Here is a 27,228-nt window from a genome sequence, read left to right as displayed (position 1 = left end):
AAATGTGCCCGAGATTCTCCGCTTTCCTCTTCTTGTCGTCTTCGAGGTCCACTGCACGACACCTTTCCAGTTCTCCACACACAACCTAGCCTAGTCAATGACGGCATCCAGATCTTGTTGGTTGCATTGCACAGGTCGGAGAGAGCAGACTAACAAATGACTCATCATATGCACTCCTCCACACTAACATGCTGTAGAACCATCCTCATAGCCTCATTTGTTCATGGATACCCTGCAACGTTCCGTTTCACAGATCTTGGGCGATTTAGGCAGGACCAAAAAGGCCACACTTCTTTGGAGCCAGGCAGAAGAGATTTGTTTAGGCAGAGAGAGGATTTGTGTGAGGCATTTTCCCGGCGGCTAGAGCAGAGGGCCAACTGTTGCGGTGATAGGATGTATCACTGATCCGCACGGTGCGACCAGCAGGAGGGAGTTGGCCTGTCTGGATACATTGTGTGGAAACAACGACCTTATCCTCAACACGGACTACACTAAGAAGACAAAAGAAGACAGGAGGAAGGAAAGTCTGTTCTTTTTTGTTACTATTGTACAATTTTTCCACACCCAAGTCCAAATTCATGCAGCAGTTTCCATAGTGTAGTGGTTATCACTTCACTAAGACACAAAAGTTACCCCGGTTCAAAGAAGACAATTCGCATTTCTGACATGGCATATGAATGCAATGGGTGCTTCACACATTTGTCAAGAAACCATGCAGGAGACCAGTGTCTGAACCAGTGATCAACTCCCTGGTGGTCTAGTGGCTAGGATTCGGCGCTCTCACCGCCGCGGCCCGGGTTCGATTCCCGGTCAGGGAAAGCTATCCGACCCTTTCTCAGAGCAGGCAATTTATAATTAACTTATGTGACTTCCATGTTTTATGCTCATGATATACAAATCATTATAGTTGACATTTTCCATAAAGGCAATGGGGACATTGCTCAAACTTGGCCCAAAGAATGTGCCCGAGATTCTCCGCTTTCCTCTTCTTGTCGTCTTCGAGGTCCACTGCACGACACCTTTCCAGTTCTCCACACACAACCTAGCCTAGTCAATGACGGCATCCAGATCTTGTTGGTTGCATTGCACAGGCAGGAGAGAGCAGACTAACAAATGACTCATCATATGCACTCCTCCACACTAACATGCTTTAGAACCATCCTCACTGTTTTGAATCATCAACATCACAACATTCGGAGAAGGATACTGTGGTCACTTCTCAAATTTCAAAAAGATGGTAATTGATGAAAATAAGAGGCACCTGAACCATCTCCCCGTCAGGGAATCGAACCCTGGTCTTCCGCGTGACAAGCGGAGATACTGTCCACTATACTAACGAGGACTGCTTGGGATGATATTTTGCCTGCCACACCGCGACCAAAGTTTTGCTATTCAGTATTTCTGCGATCTCATAATGCGGACAAATTGATCCTCCGAAAGCACGGATTGAGGGTAGTGTGGCCGAGCGGTCTAAGGCGCTGGATTAAGGCTCCAGTCTCTCGGGAGGCGTGGGTTCAAATCCCACCACTGCCATTTTTGCTGGTAACACACTTGTATCTTCCCTGACTGAGGCAATAAGACCCTGGGCCTCATTTAGAAAACTTGCAAAAATAAGACCAAAACGTTAGCTTTGGAGTTTTCCATTCCAGGTATGCAATTAAAAAAACACAACCAGCACAGATTTAAGGCCCGCCAGCAGCGTCCGGTAAAGCTAAAAGGTGGTCGAGGTTGTATGTTTATCAACATGTCGTTTGAAGATCAACCTAACCTAGTCAATGACGGCATCCAGATCTTGTTGGTTGCATTGCACAGGCAGGAGAGAGCAGACTAACAAATGACTCATCATATGCACTCCTCCACACTAACATGCTGTAGAACCATCCTCACTGTTTTGAATCATCAACATCACAACATTCGGAGAAGGATACTGTGGTCACTTCTGAAATTTCAACAAGATGGTAATTGAAAAAAGTAAGAGGCACCCGCACCATCTCCACATCAGGGAATCGAACCCTGGTCTTCCGCGTGACAGGCGGAGATACTGTCCACTATACTAACGAGGACTGCTTGGCATGTTATTTTCCTGGGGACAACCAAACAGGCTTGGCTTTTGCCTGCCACACCGCGACCAAAGGCGCTGAATTAAGGCTCCAGTCTCTCGGGAGGCGTGGGTTCAAATCCCACCACTGCCATTTTTGCTGGTAACACACTTGTATCTTCCCTGACTGAGGCAATAAGACCCTGGGCCTCATTTAGAAAACTTGCAAAAATAGGGCCAAAACGTTAGCTTTGGAGTTTTCCATGCCAGGTATGCAATAAAAAAAACACAACCAGCACAGATTTAAGGCCCGCCAGCAGCGTCCGGTAAAGCTAAAAGGTGGTCGAGGTTGTATGTTTATCAACATGTCGTTTGAAGAACAACCTAACCTAGTCAATGACGGCATCCAGATCTTGTTGGTTGCATTGCACAGGCAGGAGAGAGCAGACTAACAAATGACTCATCATATGCACTCCTCCACACTAACATGCTGTAGAACCATCCTCACTGTTTTGAATCAACAACATCACAACATTCGGAGAAGGATACTGTGGTCACTTCTGAAATTTCAACAAGATGGTAATTGAAGGAAATAGGAGGCACCTGCAAAATCTCCCCGTCAGGGAATCGAACCCTGGTCTTCCGCGTGACAGGCGGAGATACTGTCCACTATACTAACGAGGACTGCTTGGCATGCTATTTTCCTGGGGACAACCAAACAGGCTTGGCTTTTGCCTGCCACACCGCGACCTAAGGCGCTGGATTAAGGCTCCAGTCTCTCAGGAGGCGTGGGTTCAAATCCCACCACTGCCATTTTTGCTGGTAACGCACTTGTATCTTCCCTGACTGAGGCAATAAGACCCTGGGCCTCATTTAGAAAGCTTTCAAAAATAAGGCCAAAACGTTAGCTTTGGAGTTTTCCATGCCAGGTATGCAATAAAAAAAAACACAACCAGCACAGATTTAAGGCCCGCCAGCAGCATCCAGTAAAGCTAAAAGGTGGTCGAGGTTGTATGTTTATCAACATGTCGTTTGAAGATCTCCGCCCTTACTTAAGACATTCAGGCCACTTTTATCTGTTTCTGTATTTGGATGACACCGCAGTGATAGGATGTATCACTGGCCCGCACGGTGCAACCAGCAGGAGGGAGTTGGCCTGTCTGGTGACATTGTGTGGAAACAACGACCTTATCCTCAACACGGACTACACTACGAAGACAAAAGAAGACATGAGGAAGGAAAGTCTGTTCTTTTTTGTTACTATTGTACAATTTTTCCACACCCAAGTCCAAATTCATGCAGCAGTTTCCATAGTGTAGTGGTTATCAATTCACTAAGACACAAAAGTTACCCCGGTTCAAAGAAGACAATTCGCATTTCTGACATGGCATATGAATGCAATGGGTGCTTCACACATTTGTCAAGAAACCATGCAGGAGACCAGTGTCTGAAGCCGTGATCAACTCCCTGGTGGTCTAGTGGCTAGGATTCGGCGCTTTCACCGCCGCGGCCGGGGTTCGATTCCCGGTCAGGGAAAGCTATCCGACCCTTTCTCAGAGCAGGCAATTTATAAGAAACTTATGTGACTTCCATGTTTTATGCTCATGATATACAAATCATTATCGTTGACATTTTCCATAAAGGCAATGGGGACATTGCTCAAACTTGGCCCAAAAAATGTGCCTGAGATTCTCCGCTTTCCTCTTCTTGTCGTTTTCGAGGTCCACTGCACGACACCTTTCCAGTTCTCCACACACAACCTAGCCTAGTCAATGACGGCATCCAGATCTTGTTGGTTGCATTGCACAGGCAGGAGAGAGCAGACTAACAAATGACTCATCATATGCACTCCTCCACACTAACATGCTGTAGAACCATCCTCATAGCCTCATTTGTTCATGGATACCCTGCAACGTTCCGTTTCACAGATCTTGGGCGATTTAGGCAGGACCAAAAAGGCCACACTTCTTTGGAGCCAGGCAGAAGAGATTTGTTTAGGCAGAGAGAGGATTTGTGTGAGGCATTTTCCCGGCGGCTAGAGCAGAGGGCCAACTGTTGCGGTGATAGGATGTATCACTGATCCGCACGGTGCGACCAGCAGGAGGGAGTTGGCCTGTCTGGATACATTGTGTGGAAACAACGACCTTATCCTCAACACGGACTACACTAAGAAGACAAAAGAAGACAGGAGGAAGGAAAGTCTGTTCTTTTTTGTTACTATTGTACAATTTTTCCACACCCAAGTCCAAATTCATGCAGCAGTTTCCATAGTGTAGTGGTTATCACTTCACTAAGACACAAAAGTTACCCCGGTTCAAAGAAGACAATTCGCATTTCTGACATGGCATATGAATGCAATGGGTGCTTCACACATTTGTCAAGAAACCATGCAGGAGACCAGTGTCTGAACCAGTGATCAACTCCCTGGTGGTCTAGTGGCTAGGATTCGGCGCTCTCACCGCCGCGGCCCGGGTTCGATTCCCGGTCAGGGAAAGCTATCCGACCCTTTCTCAGAGCAGGCAATTTATAATTAACTTATGTGACTTCCATGTTTTATGCTCATGATATACAAATCATTATAGTTGACATTTTCCATAAAGGCAATGGGGACATTGCTCAAACTTGGCCCAAAGAATGTGCCCGAGATTCTCCGCTTTCCTCTTCTTGTCGTCTTCGAGGTCCACTGCACGACACCTTTCCAGTTCTCCACACACAACCTAGCCTAGTCAATGACGGCATCCAGATCTTGTTGGTTGCATTGCACAGGCAGGAGAGAGCAGACTAACAAATGACTCATCATATGCACTCCTCCACACTAACATGCTTTAGAACCATCCTCACTGTTTTGAATCATCAACATCACAACATTCGGAGAAGGATACTGTGGTCACTTCTCAAATTTCAAAAAGATGGTAATTGATGAAAATAAGAGGCACCTGAACCATCTCCCCGTCAGGGAATCGAACCCTGGTCTTCTGCGTGACAAGCGGAGATACTGTCCACTATACTAACGAGGACTGCTTGGGATGATATTTTGCCTGCCACACCGCGACCAAAGTTTTGCTATTCAGTATTTCTGCGATCTCATAATGCGGACAAATTGATCCTCCGAAAGCACGGATTGAGGGTAGTGTGGCCGAGCGGTCTAAGGCGCTGGATTAAGGCTCCAGTCTCTCGGGAGGCGTGGGTTCAAATCCCACCACTGCCATTTTTGCTGGTAACACACTTGTATCTTCCCTGACTGAGGCAATAAGACCCTGGGCCTCATTTAGAAAACTTGCAAAAATAAGACCAAAACGTTAGCTTTGGAGTTTTCCATTCCAGGTATGCAATTAAAAAAACACAACCAGCACAGATTTAAGGCCCGCCAGCAGCGTCCGGTAAAGCTAAAAGGTGGTCGAGGTTGTATGTTTATCAACATGTCGTTTGAAGATCAACCTAACCTAGTCAATGACGGCATCCAGATCTTGTTGGTTGCATTGCACAGGCAGGAGAGAGCAGACTAACAAATGACTCATCATATGCACTCCTCCACACTAACATGCTGTAGAACCATCCTCACTGTTTTGAATCATCAACATCACAACATTCGGAGAAGGATACTGTGGTCACTTCTGAAATTTCAACAAGATGGTAATTGAAAAAAGTAAGAGGCACCCGCACCATCTCCACATCAGGGAATCGAACCCTGGTCTTCCGCGTGACAGGCGGAGATACTGTCCACTATACTAACGAGGACTGCTTGGCATGTTATTTTCCTGGGGACAACCAAACAGGCTTGGCTTTTGCCTGCCACACCGCGACCAAAGGCGCTGAATTAAGGCTCCAGTCTCTCGGGAGGCGTGGGTTCAAATCCCACCACTGCCATTTTTGCTGGTAACACACTTGTATCTTCCCTGACTGAGGCAATAAGACCCTGGGCCTCATTTAGAAAACTTGCAAAAATAGGGCCAAAACGTTAGCTTTGGAGTTTTCCATGCCAGGTATGCAATAAAAAAAACACAACCAGCACAGATTTAAGGCCCGCCAGCAGCGTCCGGTAAAGCTAAAAGGTGGTCGAGGTTGTATGTTTATCAACATGTCGTTTGAAGAACAACCTAACCTAGTCAATGACGGCATCCAGATCTTGTTGGTTGCATTGCACAGGCAGGAGAGAGCAGACTAACAAATGACTCATCATATGCACTCCTCCACACTAACATGCTGTAGAACCATCCTCACTGTTTTGAATCAACAACATCACAACATTCGGAGAAGGATACTGTGGTCACTTCTGAAATTTCAACAAGATGGTAATTGAAGGAAATAGGAGGCACCTGCAAAATCTCCCCGTCAGGGAATCGAACCCTGGTCTTCCGCGTGACAGGCGGAGATACTGTCCACTATACTAACGAGGACTGCTTAGCATGCTATTTTCCTGGGGACAACCAAACAGGCTTGGCTTTTGCCTGCCACACCGCGACCTAAGGCGCTGGATTAAGGCTCCAGTCTCTCAGGAGGCGTGGGTTCAAATCCCACCACTGCCATTTTTGCTGGTAACGCACTTGTATCTTCCCTGACTGAGGCAATAAGACCCTGGGCCTCATTTAGAAAGCTTTCAAAAATAAGGCCAAAACGTTAGCTTTGGAGTTTTCCATGCCAGGTATGCAATAAAAAAAAACACAACCAGCACAGATTTAAGGCCCGCCAGCAGCATCCAGTAAAGCTAAAAGGTGGTCAAGGTTGTATGTTTATCAACATGTCGTTTGAAGATCTCCGCCCTTACTTAAGACATTCAGGCCACTTTTATCTGTTTCTGTATTTGGATGACACCGCAGTGATAGGATGTATCACTGGCCCGCACGGTGCAACCAGCAGGAGGGAGTTGGCCTGTCTGGTGACATTGTGTGGAAACAACGACCTTATCCTCAACACGGACTACACTACGAAGACAAAAGAAGACATGAGGAAGGAAAGTCTGTTCTTTTTTGTTACTATTGTACCATTTTTCCACACCCAAGTCCAAATTCATGCAGCAGTTTCCATAGTGTAGTGGTTATCAATTCACTAAGACACAAAAGTTACCCCGGTTCAAAGAAGACAATTCGCATTTCTGACATGGCATATGAATGCAATGGGTGCTTCACACATTTGTCAAGAAACCATGCAGGAGACCAGTGTCTGAAGCCGTGATCAACTCCCTGGTGGTCTAGTGGCTAGGATTCGGCGCTTTCACCGCCGCGGCCCGGATTCGATTCCCGGTCAGGGAAAGCTATCCGACCCTTTCTCAGAGCAGGCAATTTATAATAAACTTATGTGACTTCCATGTTTTATGCTCACGATATACAAATCATTATCGTTGACATTTTCCATAAAGGCAATGGGGACATTGCTCAAATTTGGCCCAAAAAATGTGCCTGAGATTCTCAGCTTTCCTCTTCTTGTCGTCTTCGAGGTCCACTGCACGACACCTTTCCAGTTCTCCACACACAACCTAGCCTAGTCAATGACGGCATCCAGATCTTGTTGGTTGCATTGCACAGGCAGGAGAGAGCAGACTAACAAATGACTCATCATATGCACTCCTCCACACTAACATGCTGTAGAACCATCCTCATAGCCTCATTTGTTCATGGATACCCTGCAACGTTCCGTTTCACAGATCTTGGGCGATTTAGGCAGGACCAAATTTCGAGGGGTGCAACAAAAATTAGTAAAATACTGTGTTTGATTTCTGTAGGGCTGTGCAGCAACACCCGAGTCCACACATCACAACATTCGGAGAAGGATACTGTGGTCACTTCTCAAATTTCAACAAGATGGTAATTGAAGAAAATGAGAGGAACCTAAACCATCTCCCCGTCAGGGAATCGAACCCTGGTCTGCCGCGTGATAGGCGGAGATACTGTCCACTATACTAACGAGGACTGCTTGGGATTATATTTTGCCTGCCATACCGCGACCAAAGTGTTGCTATTTCATATTTCTGCTATCTCATAATGCCGTCAAATAGCTTTGGAGTTTTCCATGCCAGGTATGCAATAAAAAAAAAAACAACCACCACAGATTTAAGGCCCGCCAGCAGCGTCCGGTAAAGCTAAAACGTGGTCGAGGTTGTATGTTTATCATCATGTCGTTTAAAGATCAGCCTAACCTAGTCAATGACGGCATCCAGATCTTGTTGGTTGCATTGCACAGGCAGGAGAGAGCAGACTAACAAATGACTCATCATATGCACTCCTCCACACTAACATGCTTTAGAACCATCCTCACTGTTTTGAATCATCAACATCACAACATTCGGAGAAGGATACTGTGGTCACTTCTCAAATTTCAACAAGATGGTAATTGAAGAAAATAAGAGGCACCTGAACCATCTCCCCGTCAGGGAATCGAACCCTGGTCTTCCGCGTGACAGGCGGAGATACTGTCCACTATACTAACGAGGACTGCCTTGGATGATATTTTGCCTGCCACACTGCGACCAAAGTGTTGCTATTCAGTATTTCTACGATCTCATAATGCGGACAAATTGATCCTCCGAAATCACGGATTGAGGGTAGTGTGGCCGAGCGGTCTAAGGCGCTGGATTAAGGCTCCAGTCTCTCGGGAGGCGTGGGTTCAAATCCCACCACTGCCATTTTTGCTGGTAACACACTTGTATCTTCCCTGACTGAGGCAATAAGACCCTGGGCCTCATTTAGAAAACTTGCAAAAATAGGACCAAAATGTTAGCTTTGGAGTTTTCCATTCCAGGTATGCAATAAAAAAACCCCAACCAGCACAGATTTAAGGCCCGCCAGCAGCGTCCGGTAAAGCTAAAAGGTGGCCGAGGTTGTATGTTTATCAACATGTCGTTTGAAGATCAACCTAACCTAGTCAATGACGGCATCCAGATCTTGTTGGTTGCATTGCACAGGCAGGAGAGAGCAGACTAACAAATGACTCATCATATGCACTCCTCCACACTAACATGCTGTAGAACCATCCTCACTGTTTTGAATCATCAACATCACAACATTCGGAGAAGGATACTGTGGTCACTTCTGAAATTTCAACAAGATGGTAATTGAAAAAAGTAAGAGGCACCCGCACCATCTCCCAGTCAGGGAATAGAACCCTGGTCTTCCGCGTGACAGGCGGAGATACTGTCCACTATACTAACGAGGACTGCTTGGCATGTTGTTTTCCTGGGGACAACCAAACAGGCTTGGCTTTTGCCTGCCACACCGCGACCAAAGGCGCTGAATTAAGGCTCCAGTCTCTCGGGAGGCGTGGGTTCAAATCCCACCACTGCCATTTTAGCTGGTAACACACTTGTATCTTCCCTGACTGAGGCAATAAGACCGTGGGCCTCATTTAGAAAACTTGCAAAAATAGGGCCAAAACATTAGCTTTGGAGTTTTCCATGCCAGGTATGCAATAAAAAAAACACAACCAGCACAGATTTAAGGCCCGCCAGCAGCGTCCGGTAAAGCTAAAAGGTGGTCGAGGTTATATGTTTATCAACATGTCGTTTGAAGATCAACCTAACCTAGTCAATGACGGCATCCAGATCTTGTTGGTTGCATTGCACAGGCAGGAGAGAGCAGACTAACAAATGACTCATCATATGCACTCCTCCACACTAACATGCTGTAGAACCATCCTCACTGTTTTGAATCAACAACATCACAACATTCGGAGAAGGATACTGTGGTCACTTCTGAAATTTCAACAAGAAGGTAATTGAAGGAAATAGGAGGCACCTGAACCATCTCCCCGTCAGGGAATCGAACCCTGGTCTTCCGCATGACAGGCGGAGATACTGTCCACTATACTAACGAGGACTGCTTGGCATGATATTTTCCTGGGGACAAGCAAACAGGCTTGGCTTTTGCCTGCCACACCGCGACCAGAGTGTTGCTATTCCATATTTCTGCTATCTCATAATCCGGACAAATTGATCCTCCGAAAACTTGGATTGAGGGTAGTGTGGCCGAGCGGTCTGAGGCGCTGGATTAAGGCTCCAGTCTCTCAGGAGGCGTGGGTTCAAATCCCACCACTGCCATTTTTGCTGTTAACGCACTTGTATCTTCCCTGACTGAGGCAATAAGACCCTGGGCCTCATTTAGAAAGCTTGCAAAAGTAGGGCCAAAACGTTAGCTTTGGAGTTTTCCGTGCCAGGTATGCAATAAAAAAAAGACAACCAGCACAGATTTAAGGCCCGCCAGCAGCATCCAGTAAAGCTAAAAGGTGGTCGAGGTTGTATGTTTATCAACATGTCGTTTGAAGATCTCCGCCCCTACTTAAGACATTCAGGCCACTTTTATCTGTTTCTGTATTTGGATGACACCGCAGTGATAGGATGTATCACTGGCCCGCACGGTGCGACCAGCAGGAGGGAGTTGGCCTGTCTGGTGACATTGTGTGGAAACAACGACCTTATCCTCAACACGGACTACACTAAGAAGACAAAAGAAGACATGAGGAAGGAAAGTCTGTTCTTTTTTGTTACTATTGTACAATTTTTCCACACCCAAGTCCAAATTCATGCAGCAGTTTCCATAGTGTAGTGGTTATCACTTCACTAAGACACAAAAGTTACCCCGGTTCAAAGAAGACAATTCGCATTTCTGACATGGTATATGAATGCAATGGGTGCTTCACACATTTGTCAAGAAACCATGCAGGAGACCAGTGTCTGAACAAGTGATCAACTCCCTGGTGGTCTAGTGGCTAGGATTCGGCGCTTTCACCGCCGCGGCCAGGATTCGATTCCCGGTCAGGCAAAGCTATCCGACCCTTTCTCAGAGCAGGCAATTTATAATTAACTTATGTGACTTCCATGTTTTATGCTCATGATATACAAATCATTATCGTTGACATTTTCCATAAAGGCAATGGGGACATTGCTCAAATTTGGCCCAAAAAATGTGCCAGGCGGAGATACTGTCCACTATACTAACGAGGACTGCTTGGCATGTTATTTTCTTGGGGACAACCAAACAGGCTTGGCTTTTGCCTGCCACACCGCGACCAAAGGCGATGAATTAAGGCTCCAGTGTCTCGGGAGGCGTGGGTTCAAATCCCACCACTGCCATTTTTGCTGGTAACACACTTGTATCTTCCCTGACTGAGGCAATAAGACCCTGGGCCTCATTTTTTTAATTTTTTTTTAAATTTTTTTATTTGTTTTATTATTTTTTTTATAATGTCCTGCCCAGCTTCTCGGGCAAATCATATAGCAGATGTAGATGCCCATATCGGCTGTTCAGATTTACTTTACAAAAGAGAAGTGTAGGATACTTCTCTTGTTGCCTTACTTGTATTTTGACTTTATTAAATGTATTTATATTATCATTTGGTGCAGCCGGGCCGGAGCAGGAGGGGATAGAAAGAGAGAAAAAGGAAGACAGAGGGGGGAATTGTGGGGACAAGAGGGGGATTAGACAGAGAGACAAAAACAACAACAGCAAACACAACAACAACAACAACAGAGCAACATCAGCAAATACGACATGTACAAATATGATGGTAAAAGTAATAGCAAATAAGCAGTTAGCGAAAATTAAAAAAAAAAAAATACAGAAATGACAATGAGCATTATTACACTAAAAATGGAGCAATATGAATACCAATAGAAATAGTGCTATTGATAATAAACAATACCAGTACTTTACCTTTATTATCAACAATACAATTGTTCAAATGCAACAATACATATACGTAATGATAACTTGAGATACGAAAGAATGCAGAAAAATGGAGGGGAAGAAAGAGAAGCAACCTTAACCTTGTAGATTGTTATAGTAACAATAGGTTAAGCTTTGTCAGTGTGCCATGTGTTATACCCAGTTTACCCTAGGGCAACAACGTTAATATATGTTTGATGAAACGTGATTATGTGCATGAGTGTATGTGTGCATATGTACTTGTATATGTACAGTATGTGTATGTGTGCCTGTACAGTGAATGTATATGTACAGTATGTGTATATGTGTGTACAGCGAATGTATATGTACAGTATGTGTATACAGTATGTGTGTTTGAACAGTGAATGTATATGTACAGTATGTGTAAATGTGTGTTTGTACAGTGAATGTATATGTACAGTATATGTATGTGTGTGTTTGTACAGTGAATGTATGTGTAGTATGTGTGTGTTTGTACAGTGAATGTATATGTACAGTATGTGTATATGTATGTTTTTACAGTGAATGTATATGTACAGTATGTGTATACAGTATGTTTGTATAATGAATGTGCGTGTGGATGTACGAACTTTGAGTGTGTAAATATGTACTGTATTTATTTGTATATGTATGTGGGAGCGTAGGTACCTATGTATGTCTGTATGTATGTGTGTGAGTATATGTGAATTTGCATGTACAATACATTTGACTCCCAGTGTGTGCGGGAGCCAGAGTACGGCCCCAGCCTCCCCGAGAACCCATCTCACAAACAGTAGGTGTGGTGCCCAGGGAACCAGGGGCCACCGCCCCCACGCAGCCAAGACGGACAGCGACAGGAACCCCAGAGCCTGGCCCACCGTGCCGCCCACAAGGGCCAGCAGCAGGCCGCAGACAGACGCACCCGGCAGAGGACAAGGCACGAGAAAAACAGGGGGAAGCCAGACCCCAAGCCAGCGAGAGACCACACCCCACACGGACAGAAAGGCGGGACGCCCCGCCCGAGGGGCCCGGAGACCCCCCGCAACCGGACGGGAAGACCGCCCCCGCCCCACCGGCAACAGGGCCCCCACGAGCCCCCCCCCACCCCCGGAGAGCGCGGCGATTATTTTTTTTTATTATTATTATTTTTTTATTTTATTTTTATTTCAAACAACATTTTAAAAAAAACACAAGATACACTTACCATTAGTGCATCAACCCAAGAAAACCCTCCCTCCCCCATTCACACTCATCCACACTCATTTACACAAAAGGAGCTGTCTCTTTCTGTTATTAAAAAAACAACAACTTCTGGTTCCTACAGTATAGAACAATACAGTCTGCAAGGGATACAGTCATTCGAGCACACATGATTGTGTGTGGTGCTGGTCCACTAACATTTTCACTAATCACTATTTTTTATGTAATTGTTTTTAAATTTGTTTTACTTTCAAACAAAACAAACAAAGGACCTTAACTTCACCAGACCGGGTTGTCAATGAAATCAGATTGTTCAAAAGGGTTCTTAAAACCAGGTCCAGTTCAGATTACGTCCAGATCGGGCTCAGCAACACACACCTTCACCCATGTACACCAAAAACCAGGGAACACAACAGGTTGCATACAATCCACAAACAAAAATACATTTTCAAATTAAGCACCCATGTACAGTCCACATCACATCCAAGTCGAAGTCAGCAACACATACCTTCATTTATGTACACTTAAAATAGGGAATACAACAACAGATTGCATATCATATATAAACAAAATTACATTTTCAAAATAAGCCTTTGAGGACTTCCCATCTTTTTTTATGTTTTTTGGCATCATTATCGTTTTCAACCATATAATTTTCTAAAGTTAAAAAATACTGAATAAATGTTTTAAAGAAAGAAATACTAAGTGAATATCTGTTTTTTGCCTTAAAAATAAACCTTTTACCGAGTACTATAATTAAATTGACTAAATCATGATTGTCAATGAACTCTCCTAAAATAACAGAAACCACATCAAGCTTCATAAACAAACCAATCTTTAAACACATTTTTTCAACTTCCACCCAAAATGAAGACACAATATGACAATACCAAAACAAATGTAAGGTGGATTCAGGCTCCTGACAACAAAATCGGCAATCATCTGACTCTGTCATATTCCATATTTTTAACATTTTTCCCGTGGGTAGGAAGTTATAAATAGTTTTAATTTGAAAATAACGATTTTGCACATCGATAGTGGTTTTGTAGATTAATTTGAATATTGCATCCCACGGCAACGGGCAGTCAAAAAAGTCCTCCCATTTTCCATATGTGTTGTATGGGGCAGCCTTCAAAGATTTCTTTATAAAATAAAACTTATATATTTTTCTATTTATTTTAGTTCCTTTTTGCCAACTAGAATTTCTTATTAAGGGTTTACAAACTAATAATTTAGTAGTTCCATAATTAATTTGTTTCCATCTTTTCCCAATGACTCCAGTTAGTTGATTAAATGAAAAGCTTGAACAAGCATCACCATACATAGTTGTAAATTCATCATATTTCATAATTTTTCCATTCTCATTGATAATGTCATTGACAAAAATGATTCCTCTTTCAAACATATTTTTCCAAAAGAAAGGCTTTCCATCTATTACAATATTAGAGTTCATCCATATTATTTGCTGCAAAATATCATCTCTTTTTTCTGGTACATAAAATTGAAAACACCACCATGAGTGGATTGTTTCCTTTATGAACCCCGCCATGTTTCCCAGCAGACTCTCTACATAAGGAAAATGGGAGGGGATCACTTGTAAAAAAAGGATACAATTTCTTTTGATACAATACATGTTTTCTGTCCAACAGGACACTTGTGTACCACTCAGTGTTTAAATACATCTTTGGAACAATTGATGCTTTTAAAGACAGACACATAGCTTCAAGGTTGAGAAGTTTCAAGCCCCCATATTCATATTCATTGTACAAAACCTTTCTTTTAATCCTTTCTGGTTTGCCGTCCCAGACAAAATCGAAGACCCTCCGCTCATAAATATTAAAAAAGTTTTGTGATGGAGCTGGTAATGACAAAAACAAATAAATAAATTGAGGAATAATTAACGAGTTGACAATAGATATTTTACCACACAAGGTTAAGGATTTCCCTTTCCATAATTGCATAATTTTATCCAGCTTTCTTAGTCGATTATCATAATTTACTGAGCCTAGATCTTCCAGGTTCTCTGGGACAACAACACTAAGTATGTTAACTGGTCCATCTGTCCACAAAACAGGCACTTTGCATTCCATTCGAAAGGACGTTCCCTTTAGATTTCCGATCCTTAATATTTTACATTTATCATAATTTAGCTTAAGCCCAGATTGCTGTGAAAATATGTCCAAAAGATCAAGAAGGTTTTGCAGACAATGAGGATTGGGGCTTATAAAGAAGCTTGTATCGTCTGCATACATTGTTATTTTACTTTCAATATTATTATTACTGAGCCCTTCAATATTTTTATTCAATCTAACTTTAATCGCCAATATTTCCATAGCAATAATAAATAAGTATGGAGACAAAGGGCACCCTTGTTTTAGACCTCTTAATAGAGGTATTGTCCCGGAGATGTATCCATTATTGATAATTCTACAATTAGTTTTATTATATAGCGTCTTGATCCAGTGTAATACGGAGTTGCCAAAATTGAAAAAAACTAAGCTTTTACAAATAAAATCCAAGCTAATTTTGTCAAAAGCCTTCTCCAGGTCGGCTACAAAAATTAATCCTCTTTTATTTTCCATATTATAATTCTCTATAATTTCTAATAACTGTGTAATATTGTTTCCTATATTTCTTCCTGGTAGGAAGCCTGATTGATCTTGGTGAATAATATTTGACAAAACAGACTTAAGTCGTGTAGCCAAACATTTTGCCAGGATTTTAGCATCATAACACTGAAGTGTTATTGGTCTCCAATTTTTTAGATGAACTGGGTCTTTATACTGACCATTTATTTCCTGTTTCAATAATAAGGAAATAAGACCTTCTGTTTGAGTGTTGGACAAAAAACCTGTCTCATATGAGTAATTAAAACTAGAAAGTAATGGTTTCTTAAGATCTTCATAAAATACTTGATAAACCTCAATAGGTATTCCATCTAATACTGGGGTTTTCCCTGGATGAAAAGATTTAACAGCTTCCACAAGTTCTTCCTCTCTAATGAGGCCTTCACATGAATGGCTTTCTTCCGAATTCAATTTTCTTTCATAATTTTCTGGAAAAAAAGTTGTAGTTTCAGGAGGGATTACTGGATTAGAAAAAATGTTTTTAAAGTAATTTTTGCATTTCTTTCAACAATGTGGTGTGTGTATCCAATACCTTTCCATTTGTTTTAATAAGCTTGGAAATGTTCTTTTTAGAACGATTTTTTGTTTGGATATTTAAAAAGAATTTTGAACACTTCTCACCTTTTTTCATCCAGATTGCTCTCTTGCACTCATAACTTTTCAATAATTGTTTTTCAACTAAATCTGCTAACTCCTCTTGTTTGGCTGTAAAGGTATTCAGTTGCTCACTAGTTAGATTATCATTACTGTCAATGTTTTTTTGTAAATCCTCAATTTCTTTCTTTAATTCCTGTTCTGCCGCTTTAATTTTTTTTTTTTTCCATGAAGAGTATGCAATGGCATATCCTCTAAAACAACATTTGAAGGCTTCCCAGACTATTTGGGGATTTGAAGATCCTACATTATTTTTTTTAAAAAACAGTAATAAATTGCTTTGTTTTTTCGATAAATTCATCATCCTGTAGATGCATTTGATTAAACTTCCAATATCCGGGCCCACGTGTATTATCTTCAATTGCAATATTTATTCCTATACAATTATGATCAGAACGCAAGTTATCATCGATTGCTATTGCAATCCCTTTGTTTAGCAATGAAAATGATATCAAAAAATAGTCAATACGACTTGCCTGGTTTTGTCTTCTCCATGTATACCGTACTAACCTAGGGTTTTTCAATCTCCAGATATCAATTAAATCAAATGCATCCATAACATTTTGAATCTTTTGTAAAGATTGAGGATGATAATCCATTGAAAAATTCCCTTTTCGGTCCAGAACTTTATCCAAAGCAACGTTAAAGTCCCCCACAATAATAATTTCCCCTTGTTGTTCTTGCAACATGTCACTTATTTCTTCAAAAAAGGAAGGTTCATCAGCATTTGGCCCATACAGATTCAAAACACACATCTTTTGACCTTGAATAATCATATTTAATATTAGCCAACGTCCTTGTGAGTCTTTTTCCATAGAGTTAAATTGAAAATTAAAGTTTTTTTTTATCAAAATCATAACACCTTTTGAATTTCTGTAACCATGTGAAAAGAAAATTGGACCATCCCATTCTTTTCTCCATTTTTCTTCATCTAAATGTGTTGAATGCGTTTCTTGAAGACAAAAAAGATCTTTTTTTTTTTCATTCAGCCACATAAATATAAGTTTTCTTTTTCTGTTGTCTGCAAGACCATTGCAATTATAACTAATTATTCCAACTTCATTATCGTTCCTATAAATCATATAATCTGAGTAAATTCATTGTATATTTTATTGATTCTCTTAATACCATAAGTTTCATAGACATGAAAATCTTGTAACTAAAAACTGCAGCATCACTTGCTATTTCCAAGGAAACCAATATCCCCTCTAATAAACCCACAGACATACCATTCACACCACAGCACCCAAGACAAACAAACATATAACCCCCAAAATATATAATTCACTGACCGTTTGCCAACATCTAACTACATTGTCCAGTCCCAGAATAAACTAAAAAGCTCCACAAACAAAATGTCAAAACATATCCGTCAAGTCGTTACCATGGTGATGTCGCGATGACGCAATCACTGCGCGACATTGTTATTGTTCCTCACATGCTTCTGTACAGCTCACCGTTAATGTACAGTTTATCCACAACAAGACGAGCTTGTTGTCCTTTTTGCCTAAATGACTTCATAATTGGAATCAACTTACGTCGTTTCTCCACCACCTCAATTGGATATTGGCTGGTCATGAAGAATTTAGTACCTTTCAGTCTTCTGGAGACAGCAAGCATTTCGTCTTTGCATTTGGAGTTAGTAAACTTTACAAGCATAGGTCTCGGTATAGCATCCTCCTTGCGTCTGCCAATCCTGTGTGCTCGCTCCATCTGGATCCTCTTAACTTCTTCCTCCGGGATGCCGAGTTGCTCCTGCAGAAAGGCTCTGACGAGGTTCTCCGCAATGCCGTAAGTTTCTCCTCCATCTTCGCTAATTCCCATGATTAGCAGGTTGTCCCGCATGCTCCTGCAGCGGAGTTCCAACAAGTCTGCCTTTAATTTCTCGTTCTCCGTTGTCAGTCTTGTAGTTTCGAGTTTCAGGCTTGTTAACTCAACTTTTAGCGTTGTCTGTTCCTTTTTTATCTCCACCATTTCAGCGTGATTGTGCTCGACTGATTTTTTCAGCTCTGAAACGTCAGTTTTTAGTTCATCCAAAATGTCCAATTTTCCAAGTTTTTCAACCATGGCTTGCAACATTTTTCGATCGTCCGGAGTAAACGTTGCTTTTTCATCCAAATCACTGGAGGACAATTGATCACGGCCACGTTTTGACTCCTTTGATCCGCGTTGTGGCATGTTTGCAGGTGAACAATGAGTCACTCGGCGTTCGAGGCACCTTATCTTCCGCCAAATCACCCTCGTGAGGAGTATATATCTCACCAATTGCAGAGAGGTGGATATATACAACGAAAACGACTTAAATTATTGTATCACTGGAGCGTTTATGCCATTATTAACCTCACATACTGGGACTTGTGTAGAGACGGTCTGAACTCACGTTGCTCACGGCGGCCATCTTGTAGGGTTGTAAGGTATAGAGGTATATAAGACCCTGGGCCTCATTTAGAAAACTTGCAAAAATAGGGCCAAAACGTTATCTTTGGAGTTTTCCATGCCAGGTATGCAATAAAAAAAACACAACCAGCACAGATTTAAGGCCCGCCAGCAGCGTCCGGTAAAGCTAAAAGGTGGTCGAGGTTGTATGTTTATCAACATGTCATTTGAAGAACAACCTAACTTAGTCAATGACGGCATCCAGATCTTGTTGGTTGCATTGCACAGGCAGGAGAGAGCAGACTAACAAATGACTCATCATATGCACTCCTCCACACTAACATGCTGTAGAACCATCCTCACTGTTTTGAATCAACAACATCACAACATTCGGAGAAGGATACTGTGGTCACTTCTGAAATTTCAACAAGATGGTAATTGAAGGAAATAGGAGGCACCTGCAAAATCTCCCCGTCAGGGAATCGAACCCTGGTCTTCCGCGTGACAGGCGGAGATACTGTCCACTATACTAACGAGGACTGCTTGGCATGCTATTTTCCTGGGGACAACCAAACAGGCTTGGCTTTTGCCTGCCACACCGCGACCTAAGGCGCTGGATTAAGGCTCCAGTCTCTCAGGAGGCGTGGGTTCAAATCCCACCACTGCCATTTTTGCTGGTAACGCACTTGTATCTTCCCTGACTGAGGCAATAAGACCCTGGGCCTCATTTAGAAAGCTTGCAAAAGTAGGGCCAAAACGTTAGCTTTGGAGTTTTCCGTGCCAGGTATGCAATAAAAAAAAGACAACCAGCACAGATTTAAGGCCCGCCAGCAGCATCCAGTAAAGCTAAAAGGTGGTCGAGGTTGTATGTTTATCAACATGTCGTTTGAAGATCTCCGCCCCTACTTAAGACATTCAGGCCACTTTTATCTGTTTCTGTATTTGGATGACACCGCAGTGATAGGATGTATCACTGGCCCGCACGGTGCGACCAGCAGGAGGGAGTTTGCCTGTCTGGTGACATTGTGTGGAAACAACAACCTTATCCTCAACACGGACTACACTAAGAAGACAAAAGAAGACATGAGGAAGGAAAGTCTGTTCTTTTTTGTTACTATTGTACAATTTTTCCACACCCAAGTCCAAATTCATGCAGCAGTTTCCATAGTGTAGTGGTTATCACTTCACTAAGACACAAAAGTTACCCCGGTTCAAAGAAGACAATTCGCATTTCTGACATGGTATATGAATGCAATGGGTGCTTCACACATTTGTCAAGAAACCATGCAGGAGACCAGTGTCTGAACAAGTGATCAACTCCCTGGTGGTCTAGTGGCTAGGATTCGGCGCGTTCACCGCCGCGGCCAGGATTCGATTCCCGGTCAGGCAAAGCTATCCGACCCTTTCTCAGAGCAGGCAATTCATAATTAACTTATGTGACTTCCATGTTTTATGCTCATGATATACAAATCATTATCGTTGACATTTTCCATAAAGGCAATGGGGACATTGCTCAAATTTGGCCCAAAAAATGTGCCAGGCGGAGATACTGTCCACTATACTAACGAGGACTGCTTGGCATGCTATTTTCCTGGGGACAACCAAACAGGCTTGGCTTTTGCCTGCCACACCGCGACCAAAGGCGCTGAATTAAGGCTCCAGTGTCTCGGGAGGCGTGGGTTCAAATCCCACTCCTGCCATTTCTGCTGGTAACACACTTTTATCTTCCCTGACTGAGGCAATAAGACCCTGGGCCTCATTTTTTTAATTTTTTTTTAATTTTTTTTTTTTTATTATTTTTTTTAATTATTATTATTATTATTTTTTTTATTTATTTCAAACAACATTTAAAAAAAACACAAGATACACTTACCATTAGTGCATCAACCCAAGAAAACCCTCCCTCCCCCATTCACACTCATCCACACTCATTTACACAAAAGGAGCTGTCTCTTTCTGTTATTAAAAAAACAACAACTTCTGGTTCCTACAGTATAGAACAATACAGTCTGCAAGGGATACAGTCATTCGAGCACACATGATTGTGTGTGGTGCTGGTCCACTAACATTTTCACTAATCACTATTTTTTATGTAATTGTTTTTAAATTTGTTTTACTTTCAAACAAAACAAACAAAGGACCTTAACTTCACCAGACCGGGTTGTCAATGAAATCAGATTGTTCAAAAGGGTTCTTAAAACCAGGTCCAGTTCAGATTACGTCCAGATCGGGCTCAGCAACACACACCTTCACCCATGTACACCAAAAACCAGGGAACACAACAGGTTGCATACAATCCACAAACAAAAATACATTTTCAAATTAAGCACCCATGTACAGTCCACATCACATCCAAGTCGAAGTCAGCAACACATACCTTCATTTATGTACACTTAAAATAGGGAATACAACAACAGATTGCATATCATATATAAACAAAATTACATTTTCAAAATAAGCCTATGAGGACTTCCCATCTTTTTTTTATGTTTTTTGGCATCATTATCGTTTTCAACCATATAATTTTCTAAAGTTAAAAAATACTGAATAAATGTTTTAAAGAAAGAAATACTAAGTGAATATCTGTTTTTTGCCTTAAAAATAAACCTTTTACCGAGTACTATAATTAAATTGACTAAATCATGATTGTCAATGAACTCTCCTAAAATAACAGAAACCACATCAAGCTTCATAAACAAACCAATCTTTAAACACATTTTTTCAACTTCCACCCAAAATGAAGACACAATATGACAATACCAAAACAAATGTAAGGTGGATTCAGGCTCCTGACAACAAAATCGGCAATCATCTGACTCTGTCATATTCCATATTTTTAACATTTTTCCCGTGGGTAGGAAGTTATAAATAGTTTTAATTTGAAAATAACGATTTTGCACATCGATAGTGGTTTTGTAGATTAATTTGAATATTGCATCCCACGGCAACGGGCAGTCAAAAAAGTCCTCCCATTTTCCATATGTGTTGTATGGGGCAGCCTTCAAAGATTTCTTTATTAAATAAAACTTATATATTTTTCTATTTATTTTAGTTCCTTTTTGCCAACTAGAATTTCTTATTAAGGGTTTACAAAGTAATAATTTAGTAGTTCCATAATTAACTTGTTTCCATCTTTTCCCAATGACTCCAGTTAGTTGATTAAATGAAAAGCTTGAACAAGCATCACCATACATAGTGGTAAATTCATCATATTTCATAATTTTTCCATTCTCATTGATAATGTCATTGACAAAAATGATTCCTCTTTCAAACATATTTTTCCAAAAGAAAGGCTTTCCATCTATTACAATATTAGAGTTCATCCATATTATTTGCTGCAAAATATCATCTCTTTTTTCTGGTACATAAAATTGAAAACACCACCATGAGTGGATTGTTTCCTTTATGAACCCCGCCATGTTTCCCAGCAGACTCTCTACATAAGGAAAATGGGAGGGGATCACTTGTAAAAAAGGATACAATTTCTTTTGATACAATACATGTTTTCTGTCCAACAGGACACTTGTGTACCACTCAGTGTTTAAATACATCTTTGGAACAATTGATGCTTTTAAAGACAGACACATAGCTTCAAGGTTGAGAAGTTTCAAGCCCCCATATTCATATTCATTGTACAAAACCTTTCTTTTAATCCTTTCTGGTTTGCCGTCCCAGACAAAATCGAAGACCCTCCGCTCATAAATATTAAAAAAGTTTTGTGATGGAGCTGGTAATGACAAAAACAAATAAATAAATTGAGGAATAATTAACGAGTTGACAATAGATATTTTACCATACAAGGTTAAGGATTTCCCTTTCCATAATTGCATAATTTTATCCAGCTTTCTTAGTCGATTATCATAATTTACTGAGCCTAGATCTTCCAGGTTCTCTGGGACAACAACACCAAGTATGTTAACTGGTCCATCTGTCCACAAAACAGGCACTTTGCATTCCATTCGAAAGGACGTTCCCTTTAGATTTCCGATCCTTAATATTTTACATTTATCATAATTTAGCTTAAGCCCAGATTGCTGTGAAAATATGTCCAAAAGATCAAGAAGGTTTTGCAGACAATGAGGATTGGGGCTTATAAAGAAGCTTGTATCGTCTGCATACATTGTTATTTTACTTTCAATATTATTATTACTGAGCCCTTCAATATTTTTATTCAATCTAACTTTAATCGCCAATATTTCCATAGCAATAATAAATAAGTATGGAGACAAAGGGCACCCTTGTTTTAGACCTCTTAATAGAGGTATTGTCCCAGAGATGTATCCATTATTGATAATTCTACAATTAGTTTTATTATATAGCGTCTTGATCCAGTGTAATACGGAGTTGCCAAAATTGAAAAAAAACTAAGCTTTTACAAATAAAATCCAAGCTAATTTTGTCAAAAGCCTTCTCCAGGTCGGCTACAAAAATTAATCCTCTTTTATTTTCCATATTATAATTCTCTATAATTTCTAATAACTGTGTAATATTGTTTCCTATATTTCTTCCTTGTAGGAAGCCTGATTGATCTTGGTGAATAATATTTGACAAAACAGACTTAAGTCGTGTAGCCAAACATTTTGCCAGGATTTTAGCATCATAACACTGAAGTGTTATTGGTCTCCAATTTTTTAGATGAACTGGGTCTTTATACTGACCATTTATTTCCTGTTTCAATAATAAGGAAATAAGACCTTCTGTTTGAGTGTTGGACAAAAAACCTGTCTCATATGAGTAATTAAAACTAGAAAGTAATGGTTTCTTAAGATCATCATAAAATACTTGATAAACCTCAATAGGTATTCCATCTAATCCTGGGGTTTTCCCTGGATGAAAAGATTTAACAGCTTCCACAAGTTCTTCCTCTCTAATGAGGCCTTCACATGAATGGCTTTCTTCCGAATTCAATTTTCTTTCATAATTTTCTGGAAAAAAAGTTGTAGTTTCAGGAGGGATTACTGGATTAGAAAAAATGTTTTTAAAGTAATTTTCCATTTCTTTCAACAATGTGGTGTGTGTATCCAATACCTTTCCATTTGTTTTAATAAGCTTGGAAATGTTCTTTTTAGAACGATTTTTTGTTTGGATATTTAAAAAGAATTTTGAACACTTCTCACCTTTTTTCATCCAGATTGCTCTGTTGCAGTCATAACTTTTCAATAATTGTTTTTCAACTAAATCTGCTAACTCCTCTTGTTTGGCTGTAAAGGTATTCAGTTGCTCACTAGTTAGATTATCATTACTGTCAATGTTTTTTTGTAAATCCTCAATTTCTTTCTTTAATTCCTGTTCTGCCGCTTTAAATTTTTTTTTTCCCATGAAGAGTATGCAATGGCATATCCTCTAAAACAACATTTGAAGGCTTCCCAGACTATTTGGGGATTTGAAGATCCTACATTATTTAAAAAAAAATCAGTAATAAATTGCTTTGTTTTTTCAATAAATTCATCATCCTGTAGATCAGGGGTGGGCAATTAATTTTCACCGGGGGCCGCATAAGCAACCCGAGCACTGCTGGAGGGCCACACGACAATATTTCAATTAAATTTTGCTCAATATTATTTTTGATATACCATAAGATAAATAATAATGATGATAATAATTAATAATAATAATAATAATAATAATTTCATTTAACCTAACTTAACTTTATACAGAAGCAGATTGCTTTTTAAGGTCACTTTATCCTGCATTATCCAACATTTTTCCCCATCAGATTTGGACAACCATCTGTTGTTAAAAATAGTTTTTAATCATATCTATTCTATATTGTTTTTTATATTGGTTTTATATGTAATTGTTTTTTTCTTTTTATTCAGTCATTGGTGGAGCTAAGGATAATATTTGAATATTGTTTGTAATATTGTTGTGCAGCACTTTGGAAACATTTTGTTGTTTAAATGTGCTATATAAATAAAGTGGATTGGATTGTCACACCTGCCAGCGTGTCCCAACACGCATTTACCTCTGTGAACAAGTCATTACCTGTGGTTGTCTCTTTAAAGGCCTACTGAAATGAATTGTTTTTATTTAAACGGGGATAGCAGATCTATTCTATGTGTCATACTTGATCATTTCGCGATATTGCCATATTTTTGCTGAAAGGATTTAGTATAGAACAACGACGATAAAGATTGCAACTTTTGGTATCTGATAAAAAAAAGGCTTGCCCCTACCGGAAGTAGCGTGACGTAGTCAGTTGAACATATACGCAAAGTTCCCTATTGTTTACAATGATGGCCGCATGAAGTGAGAGAGATTCGGACCGAGAAAGCGACAATTTCCCCATTAATTTGAGCGAGGATGAAAGATTTGTGGATGAGTAAAGTGCAAGTGAAGGACTAGTGGGGAGTTGAAGCTATTCAGATAGGGAAGATGCTGTAAGAGCCGGGGGTGACCTGATATTCAGCTGGGAATGACTACAACAGTAAATAAACACAAGACATATATATACTCTATTAGCCACAACACAACCAGGCTTATATTTAATATGCCACAAATTAATCCTGCATAAAAACACCTGCGTGTTTGTTATGCTAGCTCCTAGCTCCTCTGCTAGCTCCTAGCTCCATAGAACACGCCAATACAATTCAAACACCTGATCAACACACACCATCACTCAGCCCAAAAGACCGTTTCCTTAACCCAAGGTTCATAAAGCTTATATATTTTTAAAAAGTTACGTACGTGACGCGCACATACGGTCAAGTTATCGAATGTTTAGCAGCCAAGGCTGCATACTCACGGTACCTGATATTCAGCTGGGAATGACTACAACAGTAAATAAACACAAGACATATATATACTCTATTAGCCACAACACAACCAGGCTTATATTTAATATGCCACAAATTAATCCTGCATAATAACACCTGCGTGTTTGTTATGCTAGCTCCTAGCTCCTCTGCTAGCTCCTAGCTCCATAGAACACGCCAATACAATTCAAACACCTGATCAACACACACAATCACTCAGCCCAAAAGACCGTTCACCTAACCCAAGGTTCATAAAGCTTATATATTTTTAAAAAGTTACGTACGTGACGCGCACGTAGGTACGGTATGTGTTATGCTAGCTCCTCTGCTAGCTCCTAGCTCCATAGAACACGCCAATACAATTCAAACACATGATCAACACACACAATCACTCAGCCCAAAAGACCGTTCACCTAATCCAAGGTTCATAAAGCTTATATATTTTTAAAAAGTTACGTACGTGACGCGCACGTAGGTACGGTACGTGTTATGCTAGCTCCTCTGCTAGCTCCTAGCTCCATAGAACACGCCAATACAATTCAAACACATGATCAACACACACAATCACTCAGCCCAAAAGACCGTTCACCTAACCCAAGGTTCATAAAGCTTATATATTTTAAAAAAGTTACGTACATACGCAAAAAAAAGCCAAAGCTGCATACTCACAGTAGCACGTCTGCGTCTTTGTCATCCAAATCAAAGTAATCCTGGTAAGAGTCTGTGTTGTCCCAGTTCTCTACAGGCGTCTGTGTATCCAAATCAAAAGTCCTCCTGGTTAGAGTCTCTGTTATCCGAGTTCTTCCATCTTGACTGCATCTTTCGGGAATGTAAACAAAGAAGCGCCGGCTGTGTACTGTTGTGGCTGACTACGTTCGAAAAATACGTCCATTTCGCACCGACAACTTTCTTCTTTGCTTGCTTGGCTTCCTTCTCCATAATGCAATGAACATGATTGAAACAGATTCACGAACACAGATGTCCAGAATACTGTGGAATTATGAAATGAAAACAGAGCTTTTTCGTATCGACTTCAATGTGGAAGGCATACCCGTGTTCGCCGGGCTACGTCACGCGCATACGTCATCCTCAGAGGCGTTTCGAACCGGAAGTTTAGCGGCAAATTTAAAATGTCACTTTATAAGTTAACCCGGCCGTATTGGCATGTGTTATAATGTTAAGATTTCATCATTGATATATAAACTATCAGACTGCGTGGTCGGTAGTAGTGGCTTTCAGTAGGCCTTTAATTGACTGCATCAGAGCTCTCATCCAAAGTTAGAGAAAAACAGTCCTGTCTCCGGGCATTATCAGCGCAACAAAGTCCAATAAGCACTCCTTAATAAACTCTCCGTCAGAAAACGCCTTACTTTTTCTGGCGCTTTTGTGAGAAATGACGAAACTTGTCCTGACGGCTGCATCTCTGGGGGTGTGAAATATGGCACAAAGTCCTTGTTGGGTTTGCAGTTTTACCATCAACGCATCAGCCTCCCTTGCGCGCGCTTCATCAGACACATCCCGGTATTTTCCCTCGTGTTTCTTCGTGTAGTGGCGATTAAAATGATATTTAAACACAGCAACCTGTGTACCACACATTAAGCACACGGCTTTACCATTAATTTATGTAAAGAAATACTTGGCAGTCCATCTCTTGTTGGAAACACGCCATTCCTCATCAACTTTTCTTTTTTTAGCGTCTCATCACTTGTCTCTATGCACCTTCCCTCACAGGTTCCCTCCGGACATACGGCATAAATAACACATTTCAAAATAAAAGCAGCACAGTTGTATTGCGCGCACGACATAGATGTTTTTTAAACTTTATTTTGTCATTTGTAATTGCGCCGTTCAATTCACTCACAATCGCACACGCGCATACGTCCACACGGAAGTAATACAAATAACGCTTTTCAAAACAAAAGCAGCACTGTTGTATTGCACACTCG

General features: G+C 40.9%; 13 non-coding genes across 13 annotated transcripts; 8 read left to right on the top strand and 5 right to left on the bottom strand.

Annotated features, from left to right (window-relative positions):
- Positions 1–746: 746 nt before the first annotated feature.
- On the top strand, positions 747–818 carry trnae-cuc (transfer RNA glutamic acid (anticodon CUC)). Its single transcript has one exon. It is a non-coding gene; the product is annotated as a tRNA-Glu (tRNA).
- A 633-nt stretch (positions 819–1,451) lies between these two features.
- Positions 1,452–1,533, top strand: trnal-aag (transfer RNA leucine (anticodon AAG)). The gene has a single exon. It is a non-coding gene; the product is annotated as a tRNA-Leu (tRNA).
- A 1,117-nt stretch (positions 1,534–2,650) lies between these two features.
- Positions 2,651–2,722, bottom strand: trnad-guc (transfer RNA aspartic acid (anticodon GUC)). The gene has a single exon. It is a non-coding gene; the product is annotated as a tRNA-Asp (tRNA).
- A 780-nt stretch (positions 2,723–3,502) lies between these two features.
- trnae-uuc (transfer RNA glutamic acid (anticodon UUC)) lies at positions 3,503–3,574 on the top strand. The gene has a single exon. It is a non-coding gene; the product is annotated as a tRNA-Glu (tRNA).
- Positions 3,575–4,459: 885 nt separating this feature from the next.
- Positions 4,460–4,531, top strand: trnae-cuc (transfer RNA glutamic acid (anticodon CUC)). The gene has a single exon. It is a non-coding gene; the product is annotated as a tRNA-Glu (tRNA).
- A 633-nt stretch (positions 4,532–5,164) lies between these two features.
- On the top strand, positions 5,165–5,246 carry trnal-aag (transfer RNA leucine (anticodon AAG)). Its single transcript has one exon. It is a non-coding gene; the product is annotated as a tRNA-Leu (tRNA).
- A 1,117-nt stretch (positions 5,247–6,363) lies between these two features.
- trnad-guc (transfer RNA aspartic acid (anticodon GUC)) lies at positions 6,364–6,435 on the bottom strand. The gene has a single exon. It is a non-coding gene; the product is annotated as a tRNA-Asp (tRNA).
- A 780-nt stretch (positions 6,436–7,215) lies between these two features.
- On the top strand, positions 7,216–7,287 carry trnae-uuc (transfer RNA glutamic acid (anticodon UUC)). Its single transcript has one exon. It is a non-coding gene; the product is annotated as a tRNA-Glu (tRNA).
- Positions 7,288–8,394: 1,107 nt separating this feature from the next.
- Positions 8,395–8,466, bottom strand: trnad-guc (transfer RNA aspartic acid (anticodon GUC)). The gene has a single exon. It is a non-coding gene; the product is annotated as a tRNA-Asp (tRNA).
- Positions 8,467–8,575: 109 nt separating this feature from the next.
- On the top strand, positions 8,576–8,657 carry trnal-aag (transfer RNA leucine (anticodon AAG)). The gene has a single exon. It is a non-coding gene; the product is annotated as a tRNA-Leu (tRNA).
- Positions 8,658–9,774: 1,117 nt separating this feature from the next.
- trnad-guc (transfer RNA aspartic acid (anticodon GUC)) lies at positions 9,775–9,846 on the bottom strand. Its single transcript has one exon. It is a non-coding gene; the product is annotated as a tRNA-Asp (tRNA).
- A 139-nt stretch (positions 9,847–9,985) lies between these two features.
- On the top strand, positions 9,986–10,067 carry trnal-aag (transfer RNA leucine (anticodon AAG)). Its single transcript has one exon. It is a non-coding gene; the product is annotated as a tRNA-Leu (tRNA).
- Positions 10,068–18,994: 8,927 nt separating this feature from the next.
- trnad-guc (transfer RNA aspartic acid (anticodon GUC)) lies at positions 18,995–19,066 on the bottom strand. Its single transcript has one exon. It is a non-coding gene; the product is annotated as a tRNA-Asp (tRNA).
- Positions 19,067–27,228: the final 8,162 nt, after the last annotated feature.

The sequence above is a fragment of the Entelurus aequoreus genome, linkage group LG26 (genome assembly GCF_033978785.1).
Source record: "Entelurus aequoreus isolate RoL-2023_Sb linkage group LG26, RoL_Eaeq_v1.1, whole genome shotgun sequence".
Lineage (NCBI taxonomy): Eukaryota > Metazoa > Chordata > Actinopteri > Syngnathiformes > Syngnathidae > Entelurus > Entelurus aequoreus.
This window is presented reverse-complemented; position numbering and strand designations above follow the sequence as displayed.